The following is a 24,190-nucleotide window of genomic DNA, read 5'->3' as shown; positions in this document are numbered from 1 at the left end:
AATCAGATTTCCCGTCTCAAGACGGCTGGGTTCCCTGACTCGATGGTGACGCCAGTGGTGGAAACACTTCTGCAGAAGGTGAAAGGTTCGAGGAGGGAGGCAAGGACGAGGACGACTCCTATTACCGTAAGACCTGAAGTGGTGCCTTATATACACAAGGTCAGCCACAACCTAAGGAAGGTAGCAGGCAGGTATGGTGTCCCCCTTGTTTTTTCGGCGCCATTCAAGCTGGCGCGGCTCTGCCCCCGTTCCTCCAGTGAACCTAAAAGAAGTCTCGGCTGCGGTAAAAACCATGCAAAGCCGTACGCGAAGTGCTCTACAGGAGTCGTGTACGAAATCCCCCTGACGTGCGGCAAGTCCTACATAGGCAGACGGGCGGTGCCTAAATGATCGAGCCAGGGAACACGAGCAAAAGTTAAAGAAAGGAGACGTTTTCGCGCACCTGCCTGCGCACTGTAAAGACTGCACGTGTGAACCACGGTTTCAAGGGATAAAGATTCTGGGCAGAAGCCAAGATCAAAAAGCTCGAGAGCTATTAGAAGCTTACTTTATTAGAAAGAAAAATGATGATTGTGTCAGTGACACCTCTATCAGATTATTTCAATCGGAAATGTCTTTCTTGGACAGGTGGCTGCCCCACTAGACTGATGAGCGGACGTAACTGTGTCTGCGCATGTCAAAACTCGCTATATATTGCTACGTCTTTCACTGAATAAAATGAGTTGAAAGTTTACCGCCCGTGTCGTCGTACCTCCCTCTGTCCTCGTCTTTTTTGTGCGGTCAAAATGTCAAACAGTAAGCACCAACTAGGCCAAACGCAAGTTCTCGCAGAGCTTGCTTGGCGGAAAGAGAGCTCGGGCGCTCCTCCTCTCCGCGCTCGGACCTATACGCGATGCGCAGCCGCGTAGCGGCGGCCGTTGGAACCGCTGATGGGTCGCGTAGAAAACGCCTCATTTCACTGCAAGCATGACGGAAGTGCGCGCGTGCGATTTGCCGCTTGTGCGCGTCCCAGATAGTTACTTCTGCGGCGATAGTGTGCGCAAAGGAACCGCACTTTATAATAGTGGACATGTGTCCGATGTCACAGCTGTGGGGGATGACAATGTCACCATATGCGCCAAGTGTTTGCCACAGACAAGCGTCAACAAGCTTCCCTTCGAAGTGGAGCTCATCGTAAGTACACCGCTTTCTTTATAACGTCCCGATCACTAATGCCTGCATGCGTTGACGCATGAACCAACGTTTTTTCTCGACACAGTAGCTTCGTTTACGTGCCATGTGTTTATATAGTAGATTTCGAGGGAGCGCTGTCGCACCGGCGCATGGATTTCACGGGTGCGGCCACGCGAAGGGTCCGCGTTGGTAAAACTTTGAAACCAGCACGATAAACTTGTGAAAAAATATCTCGGCAGCTTGCGCTGGTGGCGCGGGACTGAGTCACTGCGGAGCTGGTGGTCACCTAGCTTGTCATAGCAGCTTGGCTACGTATTTGCTGGGTGTGTTCAGATAAGAACGTCGGTGCATGTCCATCGACCCCCTGTAATTTCGCTGAAAAAAATATATTTTGTTGTCTATAAGTGAAAGCAGGCGTTCTCTTATTATTTCGACCTTTCTTAAGCGAATTGAGCTGTTTCTTGATTATGTTTTTCTCTTTTCTTCTTTTGTTAGGGAGTGGGCGAGCGTGGTCGGGCTGAAGAAGCGCCGCTTGTGCCGCCACGCAGCGTCTGCGTTATCACGTTACCTACGTGCCATGGGATCCTCTCAGTGGATCCTCTCCAGCCACCTCCTTTGTGAGCCATACGCAGGCACCGGCGATCGCATTCCAGTGCCATCATTAGGTAGAATGCAGCTGATTTCGTGCAGCACACGTGTGATTCCACGGCGCTTTTGTAAAGGAGCCGTCACCTGCCCCACATTCTCTGGCATTGCGCTTCGCACCATTCGTTTTTTAAGAGAGCCCAGGCATCGCGTCTTATCAGTAATAACAACCTCATGTGCATTGTAGCGTTTACAATGCAGGCGAGGCGACCAAGTGTAAACGTTGTAGCGTTCGCTGAAGACGTAGCGACATAAATGGAGAAATAAAAACATGGTAATCGCTCTAACACTGCCGTAAACAAAGCGCGATGGCGTTTCTTCTACGTCGTACAGGCTGCAATCCCCCGCCGCCGTCGCTCTCGCTCATGAAATAGCACCGGAAACCTGTAGAAGTGCGTTCCTGGCGATTTTTTCTGTGTGCTTGAGCAGCCGACAATGCAGCAGTTATTTTTCGACGTCGCTGAGGCCCGACAGAGTCGTTAAATCAGGATGAAAACACACCCATCCGTGAACTCGCGTAGACGCTCGCGGGAACACTGCTCGCCGGGACCCATCAACGCTTCCGAGCTGTGGCGGCAGATGGCGTCGTCGGCGCTTTGCGCACCGCCTATATACATCATGCAGGGAGCGCGCCCTTTGGTGTCTTGATAGCGATGGAAGTCGGTGAAGTCGAATCTCTCGCGGCAACAATACCACTAGGACGAAGTGTAACACAATGCAACTCGAGCATTACGCCTCTACGTGCACACTCTCGTCTCTCTTCATTAATTAATCGCACACTCATCGGGTGCAACCAAATGCATTCGCATTTCCTCACGATCCCCTTCAGGGAGGTGCCGGTTTTTTATTTTAGTGCCCGGCAAGCAGTAACTTAAGGACCGGACGGTTCTTGAAGCGCGAGTTCAGCTTCTGACAGTTTGAAAGACGAAGACGTGAATGAGCTTCGCTGTCTGTTGATTTAAACGGGGCCCATTGGATGTGCTGCAGCATTTTTTCAGTGCAGGGAAGCACTAGTGATGTTTCTGGGCTTGCCCTACCTTGACTTGCTTCTCCTCTGGTTCTGTCTTTGTTGTTTTAAAAAGACACTTAGGAGACAATCATTTTTTACAGAGATGGTTCTTTTAAAAATACGCTTCGCAGTAGTATGCTGATTATTCGAAGAAGAAATGAAAGTCTGTTCAGATTTTTTAACTTCCATTTCTTGTACTTTGTAAGCTGCGGAGTATAGTGACGCACAGTTCGTATCAGTTCATGTATACACCAGGAAAGCACGTGTGCTCAAATGCGGCGTAGAATCAAAAGGAGATCACACGGCGGCCGGTAGCGCCTTTAAATAAATTAAGGCGAGCGTTATCGTGCCTCTATATCCGTAGCATTGAGAGCGCATATGCACAAACTCTCACGTGGATGCTATGAATATCCTTTCGCGTTGCGCATCTATCTATCTATCTATCTATCTATCTATCTATCTATCTATCTATCTATCTATCTATCTATCTATCTATCTATCTATCTATCTATCTATCTATCTATCTATCTATCTATCTATCTATCTATCTATCTATCTATCTATCTATCTATCTATCTATCTATCTATCTATCTATCTATCTATCTATCTATCTATCTATCTATCTATCTATCTATCTATCTATCTATCTATCTATCTATCTATCTATCTATCTATCTATCTATCTAGCCGCCTACGTCTGGGTGCTCTGATGATAGCCTCCTTAACTTGGTGTAGATATAAATTGGCATGGGAGGGTAAGAGGATTTGACGAATATGACTGTCGGGTCCATAGGTCAGCAAAAAGGGTGGAGCTCACTCAGACTCACTCATGGAATATATTTTGCCCTTAGGGCTCACTCGGACTCAGACTCACCAAAATTTTTCTGAACCGGACTCACTCGGACTCTGACTCACTAAAATTTTTCTCAGCCGAACTCACTCGGACTCAAATTCACCAAAATATTACTCACCCGGACTCACTCAGACTCATGGCTCCATCTGTGTCTGAGTCTGAGTGAGTCGACTCATGTGCGAGTTTGCCGACCTATGGTCGGGTCATGACACGAATAACGTGAAAACCCTGTCGTGCACGTCGTCAAACTCTTTCCTCCAGACACGTGTGACACATACCCGTTTACCACGGGCAGCGGTGTGGGGGTAAGCGCCACAGGTAATTGACAGTTTATATCTACCAAGGAGTGGCGAGAACAGACATTGGTAATTTAAATGCGAGAACGATAAGAAAAACTGACATCGGCAGCGTTGACCCGATGAATGGAAAGAATAAAAATTAGGATCCCAGCAGGAATCGAACCCAAGCATTCTGCGTGGCAAGGGGTTTACCACAGAGCCACGCTAGGTCTATAAACTTGTTTGGAAAAAACGCCAGGCCTGCGCTGAAACCGCAGCACAGTCACAGCGAAAGCTGGAAGAGCGGCGTTTCTAGAGCCCGTTTTAAGGGCGACAATGCAAGTACACTAGAAAGGTACCCACTACGCCATAAATCACAATTTTTCTGAAGTTGGGAAGTACCTACTAAGCCATTATTCGTCATTCAGCGGAGAAGCGAGGCACCAGCTACACGTCTGTAAGGCATTATGTGCACTTTGTTGACGCGACTACTGATGACGATGAAGAATTATGGCGCAGCCCTTTGTAATGGGTTGGAAGCTTTAAACGCCCCACCAGTTATGTAATTTACATTGGGTGACGCCCGGTGGCTATTTTCTTCTCCCGTCATGCTGTATACCATACGTTGACGTGGGAGAGAGACGGGGGGGGGGGGGGGCGAAGAGCTTCACTGAGACCCCGAGGAAGTGGATCATGCGCTTATGGGCTTCCTTGGCAACCAATGCAAGTGCACTTGCGAGGAACCCACTACGCTATAAATCATTGTAATTTTTGAGAAGTAGGGCAGCAGGCACTGTGGCATTTTTCGTCATTCTACGGAGAGCATTGGTACCTGCTAAACGCATGTAAGGCATTATGCGCACTTTGTTGACGCTGTGCCTGATGACGATGAGGAATTATGGCAGAGCCCTTTGTAATGGGTTGGAAGCATTAAACAACCTACTCGTTGCGCAATTCGCATTGTGTGACGTCTGGTTACAGAATTCACGTTGTGCGACGCTTGGTGCTTGACACGAAGCCGGTATTGGGTGTTTTTGCAAAGCAGTTTCAAGCACCAGCATGGCTCTTAGGCAGGATACTGGGCTCCCACGCAGAGGGCCCAGGTTGGAACCTCGTTCCATCCTGAAAATTTTTTCTCATTTCGTTTCTTTTTTTTTTTTTTTTCGAGCGATAGTGGTTACGGACACCGACGGCGGACAACTACGGCGCCAAAAACGGCCGGTGAAATGATCTCATAACAGCTTTCGCTGTAAAACAGCCTATGCAGGCGTAATGCCGGCGCAACGTCAATTGTCGTTGTGGTGTTGGCTATCTAATTTTACAAGAAAGCAATAAACACTACATATGTATTTCTACGATGCAGGCGTTATATCAGATTAACGTCGGTGGTTCAAGTGTTGGCTCCGCTTTTATAGCAGTCTAATAAACACTACGTTTGTATTCATATGATTCGGCAACCTCTCCTGCTTTTTGTCATTAAACATGTTCTTCTCTTCATCAGCATGCTATACTGAAGCATTGCTAGACCCCGGAGGTATACATTAAGGAAGGTTACGTATGACATTCACATGATTGCACCATGAAGTGCACTTAGTTTTGATAACACTGACGTATGTACTCTAACGTGAGGGATGACATTACGTCACACCATAAGTTACTCTTTAGCACCAGTGTTGTCGACGTGCCCGGTAAGCTCACGATGTGGAGACAGCTTCTACACTTACAAAAAAACATTGATCCACCTCGTAACGCTTGGCTCAAAGCCATAAAATACAGCATAGAAGTACTCGCTGACTGCTTCGCATGAAACCGATTCCCACAACGCGTGGGATCTGCCGAATCTTTTTTTTTTTACATTTTCAATCACGCGCAGGATTATGGATCTTCAGGGTACAGTGCGTGTTATGCCAGATATCGCAGTTCAAATACGTAAAGCGTCACAGCTCACAACGCCTGCATCGCTTAGTCTTCACTTTAAGAGCGGTATTGCGAATTCATGATTATTTGGTGGAATCAAGGGGTTTATTCCGTCCCAAATCGACTATTGGCCTTTGACAGACGCCGTCATTGAGAGTTATGGATTAATTATCTGAGACCACCTAGGGCCGCAACATCTGTAAGTGGCAACTTAGTTCTGCGGAAGCCAGAAAAATGGTGGAAGGTTCTTGCAGAGAACATCATCATCATCATCATCATCATTCATACGACTCGAACACGAAGGTGAAAACGATGTCCGTAAACTTAAATTTAAAGACAATTAAAAGTACACGAATGATTCTGCAGTGCGGCGCCAATTACAATGCGGATGCAGCTTCCCGGGATCGAACCCACGACACACCGTTCAGAAGCAGAACGTGGTAAGCGCTGTACTATGCCGCAGTTCGTTTGTAAGGTATGGTCAGGAAGTGGGCTTTAACGAATCTCAAGAAGAACCACGTTACTGTTATCTCAGTATCGGGGACTCCAGTCAATTGTTTTTGAATGCAGCAACGTCTAAGGGGAGTAGAGCTTGCAAATTTTTTTTAAAGGCGAAAGCCTTAGATGCCTCATCAAACACGAAACTGGCCGTCGGCGTCTGCGTCCCGCGGCGCCGGGGACGAGTGATGCAAAAAATTATCATCGCTTGATAACGTCACAGTGACGTCACAAATTGCCAAAATTTGTCACGGCATTACGACGTCACCATGACGTCACGTCACATGATGACGTCATCGCATGAGATTGTAGCCTGGTCAGAGGTGGTCCGGTCACGGAGGCAATGCAAAACGAGGTGAGGCGCCTCCGATTTTGGACGCAGTGCAAAACAGCGTTAGGTGCGGAAACCTTTCGAAGGATGGCGGGGCGGCATCAATACATCGATTGAGAAGAAAAAGAAGATTGCTTTTACCTTCGAGTTAAGTGGATGCTTAAGGGACCATGAGGGTTTTTCTTCCGCTAAGAAATAAATAAAGAAAGCGCAGCTCGCGCTAGTGGCGCTAGGCTGAGACCAAGAGCGGAGCTTGTTTTCGACCTAGCTTTTTCCAAGTTTTTGCTAGTGATGCCAAGCTTTTGCTATAGATGCAAAGTTTTTGTTGGTAGTACCAAGTATCCTTAGGCTCGGCTATCCTTCTCGGGTTTCGGTCGGTTCCCCACACTACGCACATGTCACGTGGTTGCGGCGGAAACATGTCACGTGATTTTTAGTCACGTAACTAGCTGTCGCGTGACGTTTCGTGATTTTTAGTCACGCGACGTTACGTGATTTTAGTGACGTGATTAGCTGTTGCGTCATGTTACGCGATTTTATGATGTTACGGGATGTTAAGCTGTTCTGGCGGAAACATGTCACGTGTAGGTGTGTGCGAATAGTGAAATTTAGATTGGAATCGAATACGAATACGTATTGAATACTATACGAATTGTTTTCGAATAGTAAGGCAAGCATTTTCAATACAGGTCTAGTATTCTACAACTTTTTATTTCAAACAAATATTGAAAAACTTTAGAAACGTAACACGGTTACATTTAAATAACAAAAAATACGATAATTGCGTAAATTGAGGTAAGCTCGTATACAGTAGCGACTAGAGCTTTCGAGATATTTTTTTAACTATTGGGTGAATACAGCAGTTCAGTATTCGAGGTTGTACTTTGTCATCAGCTTTTAAAGAACACTAACACCAAAAAGTGAAGTAGTATTTCATGAATGAACGGCATTAATCTCATGATAATGATAGTAGATTGAGGACACTTTCGCTTCGGCGACACTGGACTTTTATGCAAGAACTCCTTCATCCGGTGGTGGGTAAAGCTTCGATAGTCCCGTAAGAGCTTGACTCGCTTGCATCTTGGTATTTTACTAATTAAAACAATAAAAATGATCCTTCGCTCTTCCAACGTGTCGTTCTTTTGGGATTTTCCCATCGGTGCTGATTATTCGAAAAGTATTGAAAGAATAATCGGTAGTTCGAATATGCGCTATTCGATTCGAGTACCGAATCGAATATGCGCTATTCGATTCGAGTACCGAATCGAATAGAGTGATATTCGATTCGTTATTCGATGTTTTCGAATGTTCGCACACCCCTAGCTGCGTTGTTTTGGCGGGAACATGTCACGTGACTAGCAGGTGCGTGATGTTACGTGATTTTGAGTCGCATGACTAGTTATTCCGTCGTTTATGGCGGGAACATGTCACGTGAGTAACTGTTACGTGATCTTAGTCATATGACTGATTGTTACGTGATGTTACGTGATTTTAGTCACGTGACTAGTTGTTGGGTTGTTACGCGATTTTTGGATGTTACGCACCGCGCCGCAGAGGAAGAATGAGCGAGTAAAAGACAAGAAGCGGACCGATATTTGTTTCGTAAAACACACCAACAAATTCACTGATTGCCGTACGAGTGTGGTGTATAAGGTCCCTTTCAGCTGCGGCCGCTTCTACGTAGGACAGACGGGCCGATGCATTAACCAGAGATTATTAGAACATCAGAGATCGCTAACAGGAGGCTCACCTTCTAATCTATCTTTACATTGTCGAGATTGTAAGTGCACGCCAAAATTCGATGAATGCGCAGTGCTGTACCGGCATAGAAATGAAGAAACGCGCCTGATGATTGAGGCATGGCATATCGAGAATAGTGGTAGCGCATGCGTGAGCCAACCGTCGATTAACCTGCATAAATATGAAATCAAATGCCTTAACAGTTATCTTCCACGTAGACCGCCACGCGTGCCGCATTGATAGGTTCGCCTGTTGCATGGGCATGCGCAGATAGGTTTTCGTGCCTTCTTTCTTTTCAGCCGTTGTGCGTCTCTTCAGTTGTTAGTCGGCGTTTGTGGTGTCCTGACTTCTTTCTTGCGTCCGTGTTTGCACGCCCTGTCTCTTTTTTTTAGACTGAAGTGAAGCTGTCATATATAGAATCCCACAATACGCGCTCAATAATGCGCGCGCGGAAGAGGGTTTGGGAACATATAGGCAGGATTTTCTCCAGGAGTGATAAGACGTATGCATTATGTTGCGTAATGCCTTTTAGAATTCTGCGTCGCGAATTGCGAAAAGCTATGTTAAACGTAACCCAGGAAGCGCATACGTGGACGAAAAATAAAGACGCGTACCGACGAAAATAGAAGCGGACTGTTTCCACTTCAGATCGTTCTTTTCACAGCTGACCACACGTAAGCGCGTAGTGGAGAATTGGGCGAACAAGAGTTTTCGTATATTGAGAGGTTTCAGTCATTAGGAGGAGCATTATGCAAATTGCACACAAGCTGTTGCGAGGTCTTTGAACATATTGTTTCAAAGTCAGTCGACAACGAAAATTTGTGAGTAAATTTCACGCCAAGATATTCAGAGTATTGAGAAAATGCGTTATACGAACGTGTCGCAATTTCTGCCGCCATTTTTCTTTAATAAATAAAAGAAGGACCGTTTTGTCGAAATTAGCTTGAACACATTTGTTTACTGCGAAGTGCTCGTCTTGATGTACTTGCGAGAAGCACCGGAGCTTACCCGATCATATTGTGACGGAGGCGAGATGTCGATTTAATGAATATTTACAGCAGTGCAGCGGCACCTAAACAAGATGGCTGAGAAGCCCCACGTGCAAGCGCTTCGCGCCCACTCGTCGTCTTTATCTTCGGAGAGCACTGCTGCTCATGTTGTTCATGACACGCCGTAATAATGTTAGTTGAGGAGTTAAGTCGGGTTTGATGGTGCAGCCGCACGATCAATACGCTGTACTTGGAAATGAGGTGAAAAGACTGATGCGTGATTGATGATCTCCCAACGTTAGATATTAAAAAAGATAGCTTGGAATGAATTTGACGAAGTGCAGCGCAATAATTACAGCGGTCTTAGCGAGAGAGAGAGAGAGAAAGGATGCTTAATAAAAACTGAGGTAAAGCGATCAGGAGATGTTCTGGGCCTATACCTGAAACAACTTCTTACGCTGCAACATTTCATAAAAACACATTCCAATCAATCAGGATGCCGGGCATACTATTAAACTACGCCGCCGACCAATGGAAAGGAACATTGTGCTGGAATTCTGGATATTGCTTTGCGGCAATGGACAGTAAATATTGCCGTTCAGCTGCGAAGCTGAAGAGGCTAACGAGACAGCAGAGGAGCACAAATGAGAGAGAGAGAAAGAGAGAGATTGATATTAAGGTAGAACAGCGGCATTCTTGGCCATTACTAGTGCATTTACACTTTGTTTTGTTTTAATGGCAGAGTGTATATGTGCGTGTTGGCTATTTTTGTCTTGGTTATGTTATGCAATGGTTGATCTTCATTTTTTTTAACATCGCCGTATGTACACATATATGTATTCTTGAATATGTTGTTTTGACTTTTATGTTTTGTCTTGACTGTTACGCTAAGTTGTATATTGTATGTATTGTGGGTTAAATTGTGATTAGAAGTTCGGACCCTATGTGCTTTATGTTTATGGACCCTATGTACTCCAAGAGCTAAGGAGTAGCCGGCGCCTTATTTGTGCGCCAACATCTCCTTACATCATGTGAACTATATAAAAAAGAAGATAGAACAGTTGTCAGGTCGGCCTGAATAAAGGATCGGACCTACTACTCAGCGTTAGGGAAGGGGAATGGATGTAAAGGGGGGAAATAGATCGAGTTGTTATGATGGTGAAGATGGCCATGAACAAACCTGAACTGTGGAAGGCGCTTCGAATTCTCATATTCAGACCACTCTCATGCAAGAACCCGATGAGAGCATTGATAACGTCCCGCTGATAACCATACTCCGGAAAATGTCGCAATATATATTTTTGTGACAATGATCGATCGATAAATGTTGACAGATGTTCTCTCAGTGACTGCCATTGTACAGCATATTGCAGGAAGTTGTTGCGGTGAATTGGCACAACGAACATTTACGGCATAGTCGCACAATCTGCGCACGTCTTGTGGTTTTGCCAGGCGACGTACACTACATCGCAAGATCGCGCAACAGAGAGACGCATGCACCCTAGAAGCCAGTGACTTGAAACAACGCTGTAGTGTGACTGCGTGCGGATTGTATAACTACACTACAGTAGAGGCAATAAAAACTGCAGGGAACGCACAAAGAGGATTATCATCTCTCTATATTGTAATGGAGCTTCAATACTTCAAGCAAAAGATCAGGCAGTTGGACTCATCCACGTGCACCACACGTAATACTCGGGAAGACTTAAAGCACGTACTCTGTGACTGTTCCCGTCACGATGCCGAACGACAGATTCTCAAGGCAGAACTTCATATGCAACGCGGCTCGAGCTTGGAACTGCGGCACCTTCTCGGCCCGTGGCAAGACAGTGGTTGTGCAATGCGCAACACAAAAGCGCTGTTGATGTTGTTGAGGAACACTGCACCTAACCAAAGTTTGTGAATGACTCTTGTGTATATATGTGCGTATGTGACAGTACGTGCCGTTTGTGTGCATATGTGATTCATTGTATATACCGTAGTCATCACCCGACGCCCGGAGTAGCAAGCCAGGCGACAAACCAGGCTAGCCTCTCCGGGATTTTTATTAAAGATTATTATCTCTCTCTCTCTCTCTCTGCAACAGCTGAAAGTGCCAAGAAATGCTCTTAGCACACGGCCTTTGCTGTAAGACCGCCACACATATACTAGATAACATAAGCACGGGTACCGCAATTAGGATTCCTTCTTTCTCGCTCTTTTACGAGCCCCGTATACATATTTCGCACTTTTGGGCACTGCGAACACTTAGTGCTTGGTAGTGTCACGGCGCAAGGACTACTGCAGGTTGTTACGGGCGTCAGCTCAACAGTGTAGTTGAGAGCCACGTTATAAGACACGTCCTTACGACGCCAGTCATGGGGAACGTGTAGTAAAGCTGCACGGCCAAGTGCAGCAGAAGCCACAAAACTGCCTTGCGTTTATCTTTACCACGACTGCCGTAGCTGGGTCATTTCCACACCAAACGACTCAGCCATTTTGGCGACCATCTCAAATGTATTCGAAAAAAATCCTGATTTCTTGTATTGAAAATAGCGAATTGCTAGAATACTTCGGAGAGAAAGAAATTTTTGGCCACGCGGGAACCTTCTAATTTTTGCAGAATGGCGTCTGAGTGTTGTTTGTCGGAAAAATTATTCTGAGAGTATCGTTTCTTGTTTCCATATCAAATTTGGTTTAGATACTACGCAGGGGCAATTGTGTAAAGTGTTCGAAGCTCAGTAATATTACTGCAAGTTTTCTGCCATATACACCTCCAGAAATGATTACATTTTCTCTCCTATGATATTGCGCTGCGTATGAATATCTGAGTAATGAATAATTACTACACAGAAGGTATACATTGCGTTGAAAATATTTTCAGACCACTGATGCTTCTGAATTTTACGAGAAAAAATAACAAATTTGAGAAAACCATCATTTTGGTCCACATTGAGACGTAATTTACACCACGTGGTGCTCCAATAAAAAATCACCCTCATACAGGCTCAATCAAAAGAAAATAAATAGTTCTTATATGGCGAGTTTTATCACTACAATTTTTGTTTTCAGAAATAAAATAATTTTTGAATTTCTCCATTGACTGCAATGGGGAACTTCAAAGAGGAAGCTGCCGTATGACCAAATGGGAAGATAGCCTTCAATGGGGAAAGCAGCCCATCTTGCTGTTGGCCCATCCGAAAGCTCACATCTTAAAGGAACACTAAAGGCAAAATGAAGTCGACATGGATTGTTGAAATAGTGGTTTAGAAACCTCATAGTGCTACTTTTGTGCCAAAGAAGTGCTTATTTTGAAATAAAATCACGTTTTAGTGGTCTGCATCGCGTTAGCGCACTTCAAATCACCCGCCTGAAATCAGACTTTCATACGTCACTGCTGCCGTGCCCAACGTTGCCCACCTTTACTGCGCGGCTGCGCGCACTGGCGGCGTGCACCATTCGGGCATCCGGCAACATCACATGCATGCGGTATTTTGTCGAACTTTCTGTCAGAGCGACTTTCACGAGCGCGCAAAACACATGCGGTAGTACGCGATACCGAAACTACCATTGAGACGCGACCGCGTGAGCGAAGGAGGGCGCCGGGCGAAGCGCAGTTCGGCGAAAACGGAACCTTTGAACCACGCGCGCTGTTCCCCATGGCGACGCCAAAGAGGTTCTTTTTTCCATTAAGCAAACAGAAACGAACAAGCAGCATTTTATTACGTCCCTTGATGCACGGAAGGTTCTTTTTTATTGCAGTTGGTTTGATTACGAGTGATTAATTGTAGTCGGACTCTCTCACGTCATCGGGATCATTTCCAAAATGTCCCGCTCGCGGCGCTCATCATCTGATACATTTAGCTTAATTTCTCGGTAAGTAGGGCGCTGCTGTTGATAATATTGCCGTTTTAGACGTTGTCATACATTGAGCTTTCACTCTGACATAAATTATTTGCCTTTAGTGTCCCTTTAAATAAACGCTTGTGCATTCCTCATCGGTAGATGTGGCTATGCACATGATTTATTTGTTTGCTTTTTTTGCGCATGATTTTACCGATAAGCAGCGAGCAAGCTATCATTTCAAATGCAAGCTGTTTGTTGGAGTGCTTTCCGCCGGGCGCCCCTGCTTTGGAAAATGGAACGTGCTTGGCACTCTCGCTATTGGCGTGCTTTGAAACAATGGCGCCGCGTGTCGAAATTTTGCAGCTTCGGCCACCAGTCGCTTGTGCTATTTTTTGCCCCTTTTCTGTTCTGTCTTAAATTTTTCCTCGATGGTACACATCTTTTTTGTATTTCTGTAAGCATGTGCAGTTGCGCTCAATATGACTTGCAGCGCGGGAGCGCGTGGCCCCATGAGTTCAAAGATTGCGCATGGGTTCAACTTGTTTTCATTTCAGCAACTAAACGATATTTTCTTACTTGGAATCATCCCCGAGTGCTAGAACAGCGTTTAGTTATGGAAGTAAGGGCTAGTGGAAGCCATGAGCAGGCTTTCAACTCGTGAAGCCACGCGCTCCCGTGTTGCAAGTCTTATTGAGTGCGACTCTACCAACGAGCCCAACAACAAGTTTTACTAATCTTTTTCCGCAGCGACTTTACACGTAAAGTCGCGCTCAATATGACTTGCAACACGGGAGGGCGTGGCCTCACGAGTTTAAGGATTGCGCATTCCTTTCACCGAACAAGGACGGCATGAAACGATACCCGTGTCGCGCACGATTAACTTTTTTGACGGCATTCACCGCCTAAGGAAGGCAACTGTGTCAACAATGGTCCTTTTTTCGTTTTTCTCTTTTTTTTTGTAGTGTCGACGGATGAAGTTTGATAGTACTTCGCCGCCGGTATTTGTTCTTCCCAAAACATTATTGCAGCAGACAGCTTTGAGCCGCTCTGTCCACAGAATTGGTTCTTTACATCTTAGCGTCTCATGCGGAAGAGTGGTTCAGACTTAATGTGGGGGGGGGGGGGTCATTCCTTCGCTGCAGTGCTATGACAAGGTCCACAGAACAACATAGTCTGTGCGGTCACCGTTCAGCATGCGATTCCCATTAAGCAGGCTGCGCAACCACTGTTGAGGCGCGCGGTATGTGTGCTTTCCGACGCGTGCTCCGTCTAGCGGGTGGCAGTTGCCACTATTTGGAACTGCGTGTTGGAGCGTTGGGGTACACGTCGGTGCTTGTTGGAAAATATGATGGGTGGTGTTTTCAGTATACATACGACTGAATGTATGGCAAATTGCTTTGAAGTGAAGTGAAGCAGCCCTACGCCTGGCAAGAAATGCGTGGCTTTTTCTGGAGAGACAACTGTACGTAGGTCTCAGATGCTAGAAGCAGCATGGGAAATTACGTGAAGCTACATATATTTCCTTTTTACAAATAAATGATGCATGGGTGAAGGAGGAGGAGCAAGAGAAACACAGTGAGATCTGGCATTGCTCAGACCGGCACTGTGCATGAGTGCAGTGTAGTGCCCGCACTTTTCTAAGTTTGTCACTGAGTTCAGATGCCCTCATTACGTGCAGCACTGTATTCAAGGCCTTGTGCACACTTGACCAGTGAATTCATTATTCTGACAAAGAGTGAGCGACAGTTAGATCGAGAGAGAGAGAGGGATAAAGGAAAGACAGGGGGGTTAAACAGCGGAAGCCTCTGGTTTGCTATCTTGTTCTTGGGAAGGAGCGCGTTCATACCGCCACACTTCGCATGCACCAGAGGTCTAGTCCGTGGCGTTGACGCCAACATGACACCATCTGAAGTACTAGAATTGTTTTCTCCAGCAGGTGTTATTTGAGTTTACCGGTGTGGACGTGTGGTTGACAAGGACAAAATACCAACTGAGTTGTTTTCTCCAGCAGGTGTTACTTCAGTTTACCGATGTGGATGTGTGGTTGACAAGGACAAAATACCAATTGAGTCCGTCATAGTAACGTTTGGAGGATCAGTACGGCCATCAGAAATTAAGGCAAGGCTTCTAATTTACCGAGTCGAACCTCTTTCCCCTCGCCCTCTCCAATGCGTAAAGTGCTGCAGTTATGGGCACACCATAAAATGTTGCAGGTCTGCTGTCAGGTGTAGAGTATGTGGGGAGGATCACAATGCTAGTGAATATCAAAGCAAGGAAGAAAAGTGTTGCCTATGTAACGAAGTTCATGCTGCAGATTGCTCAAGCTGTTCTGCAAAGGCACGCGAGCTGCAAATTCTCGAGATAGCTGAACGAAGACGCTGTTCTCGTAGGGAAGCAATAGCTGAAATACAGGCACGCACATAAGAAGGTTACGCTGGTGTTACAGCCGCCATATTCCATCAATGGAAGGGTCTCTCTCCGTTTCTCTGGCGGAAGCCGTCGAGAAGGCAATGGAAAAGGCAATGGAACGCCTCGCTGGAAACCTTTGTGTCTCATTATCCCAAATATTCACGAACCAGATGGTCCAAATATTAGGCACAGCGGAAAATCTGAGCCTAACCCCTCAAAGTAGTGAGATTTCAGGACCTTCAAAGCAGGCACTCTCTGATGTCTCGTCTCAAGGTGCTCAGTCTGCAGGTGTATCCGCCGAAGTTAGACCGTATCAAAGTGAGGTTAACAGGGATGACGCGCAGGAACCAGATGAGATGGAGACGGATCCCCGATCGTTAAAGCGTCCAAGATCCCGTTTGGCCAAAAAAGGTACTACACCAATCAACTCAAAGATTAAGAAGTACTAGGACAGCCTGTCTAAAGCTGATTTTCTAAAAGAAAGTACATTAAGTAAGGCAGTCGTCGAGTCTTTTTTAGCGATACCATAGGGTCACTTAAAATTCTTCACTGGAATTGCCGATCCATTCACCCAGCTGTAACTGATTTGATATATTTGGCATCGAAATTCATTCCAAATATCATTGCTCTACAAGAAACCTGGCTTTCAATGCACCAGTCTTTTCGAATAAATAGATTCAGATCTTTCCGGCTGGACCGTCCATCGAAAGGGGAGGTGTGGCATTTTTTAACAATTATAGAATAATTCTTAAAGCAAGAATTGCATATAAGCACATGCCTCATGAAAGCGAAATTTTTGCCCTGTAAATAACGCTGCCAGGCTGCCAGCCTATTTTGTTAGTCAATGCGTACTTCCCTACAAGTGTGCAAGAAACTCGATAAATAAGGTGCACTTAAGGCACTCGATAAATTAGGTACTCGATACCTAATTTATCGATAAAGTACTCGATAAATTAGGTGCACTTAAGGCAGAACAGACAGAGAGGCAGTCTGTTAGAGCAACCACTGCTGATAGACACTGGGGCAATTTACTGAATGCTAGGACTATTGCCAGCAATTCAGCCTGGTAAATAGCGGTGAAGTCAGGTCAGGTGAAGTCAGTCAACCGAATCCAGAATGACCAGTCTAGAGAGAATGATACAATTCCCACACCTGCCTTCTCTTCACAAACGAAAACATCAGTCGCTATCACAGTGTTTGTTTCTAGATTGATCAAATGGTCTTCCAAAATGCCATTTAGATATTGATACGGTAAATTTTTCGCGTTCTTCGGATATATATCATCAAATTCAATCCTAATTGTTTCTACAGTGCTGAGTATATGGGTTCCCACGAGGTGTCCACATCATATCCGTTTCTTCTTCTTCTTCTTCTTTTTGTAGGAAGGCTTATTAATGAACCAGCGCTTGAGGTGGACTTGGAAGGCTGCGTCGTCGGGGACGTTCTGCGGCAGGCACTGCACGGTGTTGGGCACGTTGATCGGAACGTTGACCACTTACCCCTTAATGCCGTACTGGCTGCCACCGTGAGTTAAACGCCTGATGCTCATGAACGGTAGACGATGAGTGATCGGGCGTTCTTCTAGTGGGTTGAGCACGGGGAGGTGATCGGGCTTGGGAGGGTAGCAATACCCGTGCGTGACGCTCATCGCGGGGACCTTTCCGGCAACCAAAGAGTCTTTGCAAGTGGAGCACACTTTGTACTCACTGTAGTCAGTTGATGACGTGGCGGCAGACTCTCGCTGCAGCACGGCGATGGTGTTGGTGCGGGAATTCTCGTTGCGGATGGTCGAGATTGTGGTGAGGTTGTGAAACGACAAGCGGTCGCATACCTTGCAGCTGTGGCCGAAACTGCGATCTAGGAAATCGCGCTTAAAGCGAGCATCGGCGCCACCAACCTCAGGTAGCGACCACTTCAGGCGCTTGGCCGCTGCATCCCGCGCCCGTGCCGATTCGAGGTCCGCTTGCCGACGCTTCCGCGCTGCTTCTGCTTCGCGGGCTCTCAGCCCGGGGGCCGCTTCCCTTTGCTACCGCTACGCTGCGGCCTCGCGGGCCTGTGCCGCCTCCGGGACCGCTTTCGACGAGCCCGTTTAGGTTCGCCATCGCGAGCCCTCGCTGCTGCCGCCGCCTCGGTGCTGGTAGTGGCTTGTGCTTGCTATCAGCGCTGGCGTCTCTCTTCGGCCTCGCGAACTCTCACCGCAAGGTCTTGGCGGCGAGCCCGTGCTGCTGCTGCATTGTGAGCCCTCCGCGCTGCTGTCTTAGCTTCTTCGGTGTTCATGGTGAGTAGCGGAAGCGAAATGCACTGAGTGATGTCCGGCGAAAGAGAAAGAAACTGCGCCAAGAGCGAGCGCTAAGGCGCGATCCTCTAGCGGTCTCCTGTCAAACTGGAGCACGCGCCAAGAGAGCGGAGCGCGCGCGTGCTCCGCTCTCGGCGGAGCATGCGAGCGGGAGCAATGAGAACTAGCGCACACGGCAGGAGGGACGAGAGACAACCCCCCAGCAAAAGGAGCAAGCTCCTAAAAGAATGAGGAGGTGCTCAAGAAAGTTAAAAAAAAGCGATATGCAGCTTTAATAGCACCGGTATGCGCCCAGCTAGGGCAAAATTGCCGTATAAAATACATGATAGATGGGTCACTGTGAATCTGTTATATGGCTGCATGTAAATCTATATCTTTCTGTACGTCTGCACGTCACGTATTCTAGCATGTACCGAGGCGACCAAGAGAAATGTGAACACTGCATGCTGCACGGCGCCCACGTGCTGCGCGCTGTTCGCATTTCTTTTTATCGCGCTCGCACCTACCTCAAAATCATCCTTGATTACATCATGCGCGTCTCTAGTATGTTTTTATTAACAGATATTGGTTACAAGCGCTTGAACATAAATTCCGACAGCGGATCGCGCAAGTGCCGCGCAGTTCCCATTTCTTTCATCGCGTTAATACACGGACATGCGTGCATAGGCAAATGAAAAGTGCCGCTATTTCTTTCCGGATGATTTAGAGAACAACGTTATGCTTCATTCGAACCTAGCACATAATACGTAAGACATGCGTTATTCGACCTAAAATCAACACCGCGCCGCCGCAGCTTCGGCCGCGCTGGACCAAATATGGCGGCGGGCCGAACGGTCGGGGTACTTTTTCCGTTTCTGTGATTTTAGATGTATTGAACCTCCCGCGCCACCCTCCGAAAGCTTTCTGCAACTAATCTGTTTTTGCAATGCCTCCAGGATCGGAGGAATTCTAAGCTTTCTGCACCTAACCTTGTTTTGCACTGCCTCCGGGATCGGCCCACCTTTGACCAAGCAGTTATGTCATGTGATGATGTCACCATGCTACGTCACGTTATGTGACTTCACAGTGGCGTCATGATGACATAAGAAATTTTGACGATCTGTCACGTCATGATGTCATATGGTGACGTCATCATGTGATGATGATTTTTTTTTCGTCACTCGCGTTGACGCTGCCGACGTGGGACGCCGACGCGAGAGGCCGGTCAATTTTCGCGTTTGATGAGGCATCTGAAGCTATCGCCTTATAAATAAATCGGCATTTGAGAAGGCCAATCCAAGCCAAGCAGGCAGGTATACACAGGCTTGCGAGAGCGCGTGTATGCCGCAAGTGCACGCATTTGCGAAACGTGAAGCCGCAACATAAGGTCGATGATCACGCCGTCACGAGTGCTTGCGCAATCATGAAGCCATGGTCGGAAGACTGGATCGTAAAGAGCACCGCGTGAGATACGGCTTTCTCTTCCATGCGAAGCAGTAGTGCAGCATTGTCCTGATCGCTTACTGTGGCAAATCACGTGGGCTGGTATTCACAAGAAGCTCTTACGCTTAACATTGTTCGCAGGAGAATATTACACCCGATCCTGACGCTCGACACTTCATTATGGAAGGTAGCTAGTCAATGGCAAATAAAATGCTAAATGAACTAGCTATAGGCATTTCGTACACGACTGGCATTCTTGTTTAAAAGTTGATTACCTCAACAGAATCTTTAGCTTTACCTCAAATGCGAAATACCCGAAACACATTTCATCATCATCACCATCATCATCGACAACAACAATAGCCTTCTTTGTCTACTGCAAGAAGACTGCCTATTTACCCTGTATTAAAAATTACCCTGTCTTTAAAGGGCCCCTCACCAGGCCACATAGCAAATTTTAGTTAGACGCTGGAAGTTGTTGTGTGCCGAATGAAGAGCAGTATGCCGCAAACATTTTACAAATCGGTTCATTACGAGCTGAGAAAAACAATAATTTGTAGCGGTGCGAAACCATGATGCGAGGAGGCGAGTTTCAAACCCTTGCCACTCGCCCCGTGTGGCCTTAGCAAGCCAAATCCCTTCCCTGCCCTCTTCACTTGACACATACGCATGAACACGTCATGCGCATGCATGGTCACGTGCGCATGACGCGCCCGAGCCAGCCCGAGCCAATGCGACCTAGCCGAGCACGCGAGCAGCGTTGCACGGCCGCTACCTTTTTTTTTTTTTTTTAATGTAGCGGCCGTGGGCGTTTTGTCGGTGTTCTGTGTGGTGTACTGCCTGTTTCTGCGGGGCGGGCATGAAAGTTGAGACATTTGTACGGGCACGAGAGTGACGGTATCATGAGCCAGTGCCGCATTAACGTTTACTTGGACGCGGTAGAATAAATGAGCATAATGAGTGCTCGAACGCGCCAGAACATTACTTTCGTTTGCTGGCGTCTGCTCGATGCGCTAACCGCGAGGACACGAACGCATGGGAAAGGGAGGCACATTAGCCCCGCATCTCGCTGCTATTAACGAAAAAAAAATGAAAAAGACGCACACATTCCCTTTGTGTGTCTCATTATTTCTCTCAAGTTTTATTCATCTATGCAAGCAAAAATTGCACAAACTACACATGTCGTGTCAAATAATTATCGCAGTGTCACGTGCTACTGTTGGCGACGTCAGAGCACAGTCGTCTATACGTAGAGGAGCGACGACACAGCAGTACCATCTACGTAGGGCCATTTTCTCATGTACGTCATCCCCTCATTCTCTAAAGCGCGTGCCCGCGAGAGGAAGGGCAAGCAGTGTTCACCTTGAAATTTGACCCATTTCCGCGGCGCGTAGCGTTGCAAATTTTGGCAGACGTGATCGTGAACGCCCAGTGTATGCATTGCGCTCGTTAGCTCAAAATTGTCGAACCTGGTGAGGGGCCCTTTAAAGACTTATAGCTACTTGTAGACGCCGGGGTCGCATTATATTTCGCCTGCGATATTTAATATTCTGTACTGTAGCTTAAAAAGACCGTGATGCTTTATGTGCCCATCTCGTGTATGGCACCTTACCTTAAAAAAAAAAAATAAAAGAACAAAGAAGATGTGAATGAGCCTGTACGGAACCTTAACTGCAACGCTCTCTGGACGGCTGACGATAGCCATACAACAATGACGGCAGCTAAGCCAATGACGGAACCGCGGCGTCCGCATTTCGATGGAGGCGAAATGTTAGAGGCCCATGTGCCTAGATTCAGGTGAACGTTAGACAACCACCGCTGGTGGAAATTTCCGCGGCCGTCTATACTACGGCCTCTGTCATAATCATATCGTGCTTTTGGGACGTTAAACCTCAGCAATCATATAACGACGGCAGCATGCGTTCTCACATTGCAAACAGTTTCTTTTAGACCTTGTAAGTTCCCCATGTATCTCCGACTAAGACGTTGATTTACGCTCACATTTCCCGCAGTAACAATCATGCCAAGTTTGCCTTTAAGTTCTCGTACAATTTCCGCATCCATATACAAAATAATTAGGCAAATCTGCAGTTATCCCAGCGGCCGAGGAAGTTCACAAAAAAAGGTGCGTTCGCGCCTCCAACATATTAGATTCATTTGTGAATTACATAATATGTAAATGGCCCTAAATCTGTGTAAGTCTGCTCCAGATTTAGGGCTAACGGTAGGGGGTTCTGGTTAATATACTGCGCTCATAGTACAGGCATTTCCGGGTGGATCTGGAATCGTGGGCACTCACCAATTATACGAGTTCTTAGCAGCGTGTCGGTTTGCAAGGCGGGGTAGCCGGCTGCCAATGAGCTGCGGCACTTCCTGGATTCGGGAGTTGGCGGACGGTGCGATCCCAGTCCGAGTTGGGCTACTCGCTTCGACGCTTGCTGCGAGGCTGCAGAGAGGTCGGAGACGACGTTTGCGGGGCTAATCGGGAAAGAAGGGAGGAGAGAGAAAGAACGCGCACGTATTTAGACGTGGGCTCGCAGTCAGCTCGTGTTCGGTACGAAGGCACTTGTCAGCAGTTTTATCTTGGAGCGCTACACCGTACCCGAGTCGTCCTCGACAGCAAACAGTACTCGACGTGGGCCGCCTGGGAAAGCGACCGGCGTCGGGCCAATTGCTATTTCGGAATTTGATTGTTCTCCCCTGAACAAGTGGAAGTAAAGAGAGGGAGGAAGCGGCTCGAGGAGATAAGAAAATTGGCAGCTGATTGCGCAAAAACGGACTGTCGCTGCTGGTATTCCAGGCCTCTCATTACACTGTAGGAAGTGAGAGCATGGATAAATTAGCAGCCAACGAATTGTCTTCCGCGAGATAGTGTTAGCAGATCACTTATAGAGCAATCGACACATATATCAGTCAACGCTGTGACGCAATGCGCAGCATGACAGAAACGAGCTGGGCATTGATCATGAGAAACGCGTGAGCGTTTATTGTGTTGCAACATTGTATGGATTTGTGCGGTCGGCGAGGCTTTCGTCACTATTTCGGCACGAACAGAAGTGAAAGCTTTGTGGATGGGAGGGACCAATAAGCATCCACGCTGAGTGTGAGTCGTAAATTATCACTTGTTAGGGATTTCTACACCAAGATGGTTATCGTGAAATGTAGGTATGGAGTGTGAGCGCCTTGACAATGAAGATGCTCTCATGTAACTTGTTTCATGGCTGCGCTAAAAACACGGACAACAGAAGAGACGTACACACGACGGGCGCAAACTACCAACTTTATTACTGAACGCCAAAGTAAACCTGTATACGCACGAATCTCATCAGGTGCTCTCTTTTTTCACCCCTTCATGACAGATTAGCAACCCCCCCCCCCCCCCCCGGGGATATCTTTCTTTGAAGGATAATCGTGATATGGTAAAAAAATATACAACCCAAGAATTGACAGAACCACAAGGCCGATAAAACTAAAAATTGCAAGTAAAACAAGGACACTGTGTGTCAGTCAGACAAAGACGTCTAAAAATTGAAGCTCTTTTTGGAGCAAATTTAAAGAAGGCATGCTTCTTCAAAGAAAAAAAAAGCTTCAATTTTTAGGCGGCTTTGTCTAACTGACACACAGTGTCCTTGTTTTTACTTGCAATTTTTAGTTTTATCGGCCTTGTGGTTCTGTCAATTCTTTGGTTGTATATTTTTTTACCATATCATGGCCATGCTTCAAAGAAAGATAGCCCCAGGGGGGTGCGTTGCTAATCTGTCATGAAGGGGCGTAAAAAAGAGAGCACGTGATGAGATTCGTGCATATGTAGGTTTAATTTGGCGTTCAGTAATTAGGTTGGTAGTTTGTGCCCTTCGTGTGTACGTCTCTTCTGTTATCCGTGTTTTTAGCGCCGCCATGAAACATGTTACAAGTTTGCACCAACTGGCCCAAATTAAAGCATTACTGAAGGTTCTCTCACTCCATAGTATCAGTGATCGGTGTTTCTGGCGCCAGAGTGTGGATACTACGATCCCTTCCCATAAATCATTTCCGCAGAAACCCGCAGAGTTCTGCAAGGTTCACGAAAGAAAAAATAAATTGTCATACACGTGTCTGAAGCTTGAAGCTACTAAAGATTCATACGAATGTTTCAGAAAGAACACTTCTCGGTTAATGAAAAATTCAGCTTGGTCCGTAGATTGGAATTGCTGCACTGGCAAAACAGGAAAAATGGATGGGGAGGCAAGAAGGAGGGTGCCGGATGACTTCAACGGTACTTGACATGCTTAGGACATACTGGGCTAGTTGGTAGGTCATGAAGCTGGCGGTAGCGCACATCAGAAGGAAGGACGACGCAGAACACACGAATATACACGCACAAGCGCTCAACTTCAACTGTCGTTTATTGCCGACGAACGAGCTTGAATATGCGCTCCAACAAAAAAAAAAAAAAAAAAAAAAACATGGCTGATCCCTCCGTCATAGGAATCTGTATAACACGAAAGTGAAACGTGTCTTCACAGAAGTAGTGCTTATTGTGTAGTGATATATGAAAGCTTGTACAATGTCTATTCGTGTTTGGTAGCTATAGCACCGTTTGACGTGGATGCATCCATGCTGACACCAAGTGGCATGTCTCCATCGCGACGACTAACGCCCATGGTCATCACTAAACTGTTGTGGTCACAGCGAATCGTGAATCCCGCGTAAAGATGACATCAACAAGCTCATAATCAACACTGGTACCCGATATGCGCTTCTTCAAAACGTCATCAATTAAGGAGAAAAAATCGCACGGTGTGCGCTTTCGAGTAATGGGTAA

At 46.6% G+C, this 24,190-nt stretch overlaps 1 protein-coding gene across 1 annotated transcript in view; it reads right to left on the bottom strand.

The window, feature by feature from the left end:
- Nucleotides 1-21,954, bottom strand: part of LOC119382953 (cytochrome P450 2C31) — a 60,900-nt gene extending 38,946 nt beyond the window's left edge. Inside the window, exon 1 of the mRNA XM_037650889.2 lies at nt 21,686-21,954. The gene's annotated coding sequence lies outside the window, so the exon portion shown is untranslated. The remainder of the gene's footprint in view (nt 1-21,685) is intronic.
- Between the last annotated feature and the right edge of the window lie 2,236 nt (nt 21,955-24,190).

The sequence above is a fragment of the Rhipicephalus sanguineus genome, chromosome 2 (genome assembly GCF_013339695.2).
Source record: "Rhipicephalus sanguineus isolate Rsan-2018 chromosome 2, BIME_Rsan_1.4, whole genome shotgun sequence".
NCBI lineage: Eukaryota > Metazoa > Arthropoda > Arachnida > Ixodida > Ixodidae > Rhipicephalus > Rhipicephalus sanguineus.
This window is presented reverse-complemented; position numbering and strand designations above follow the sequence as displayed.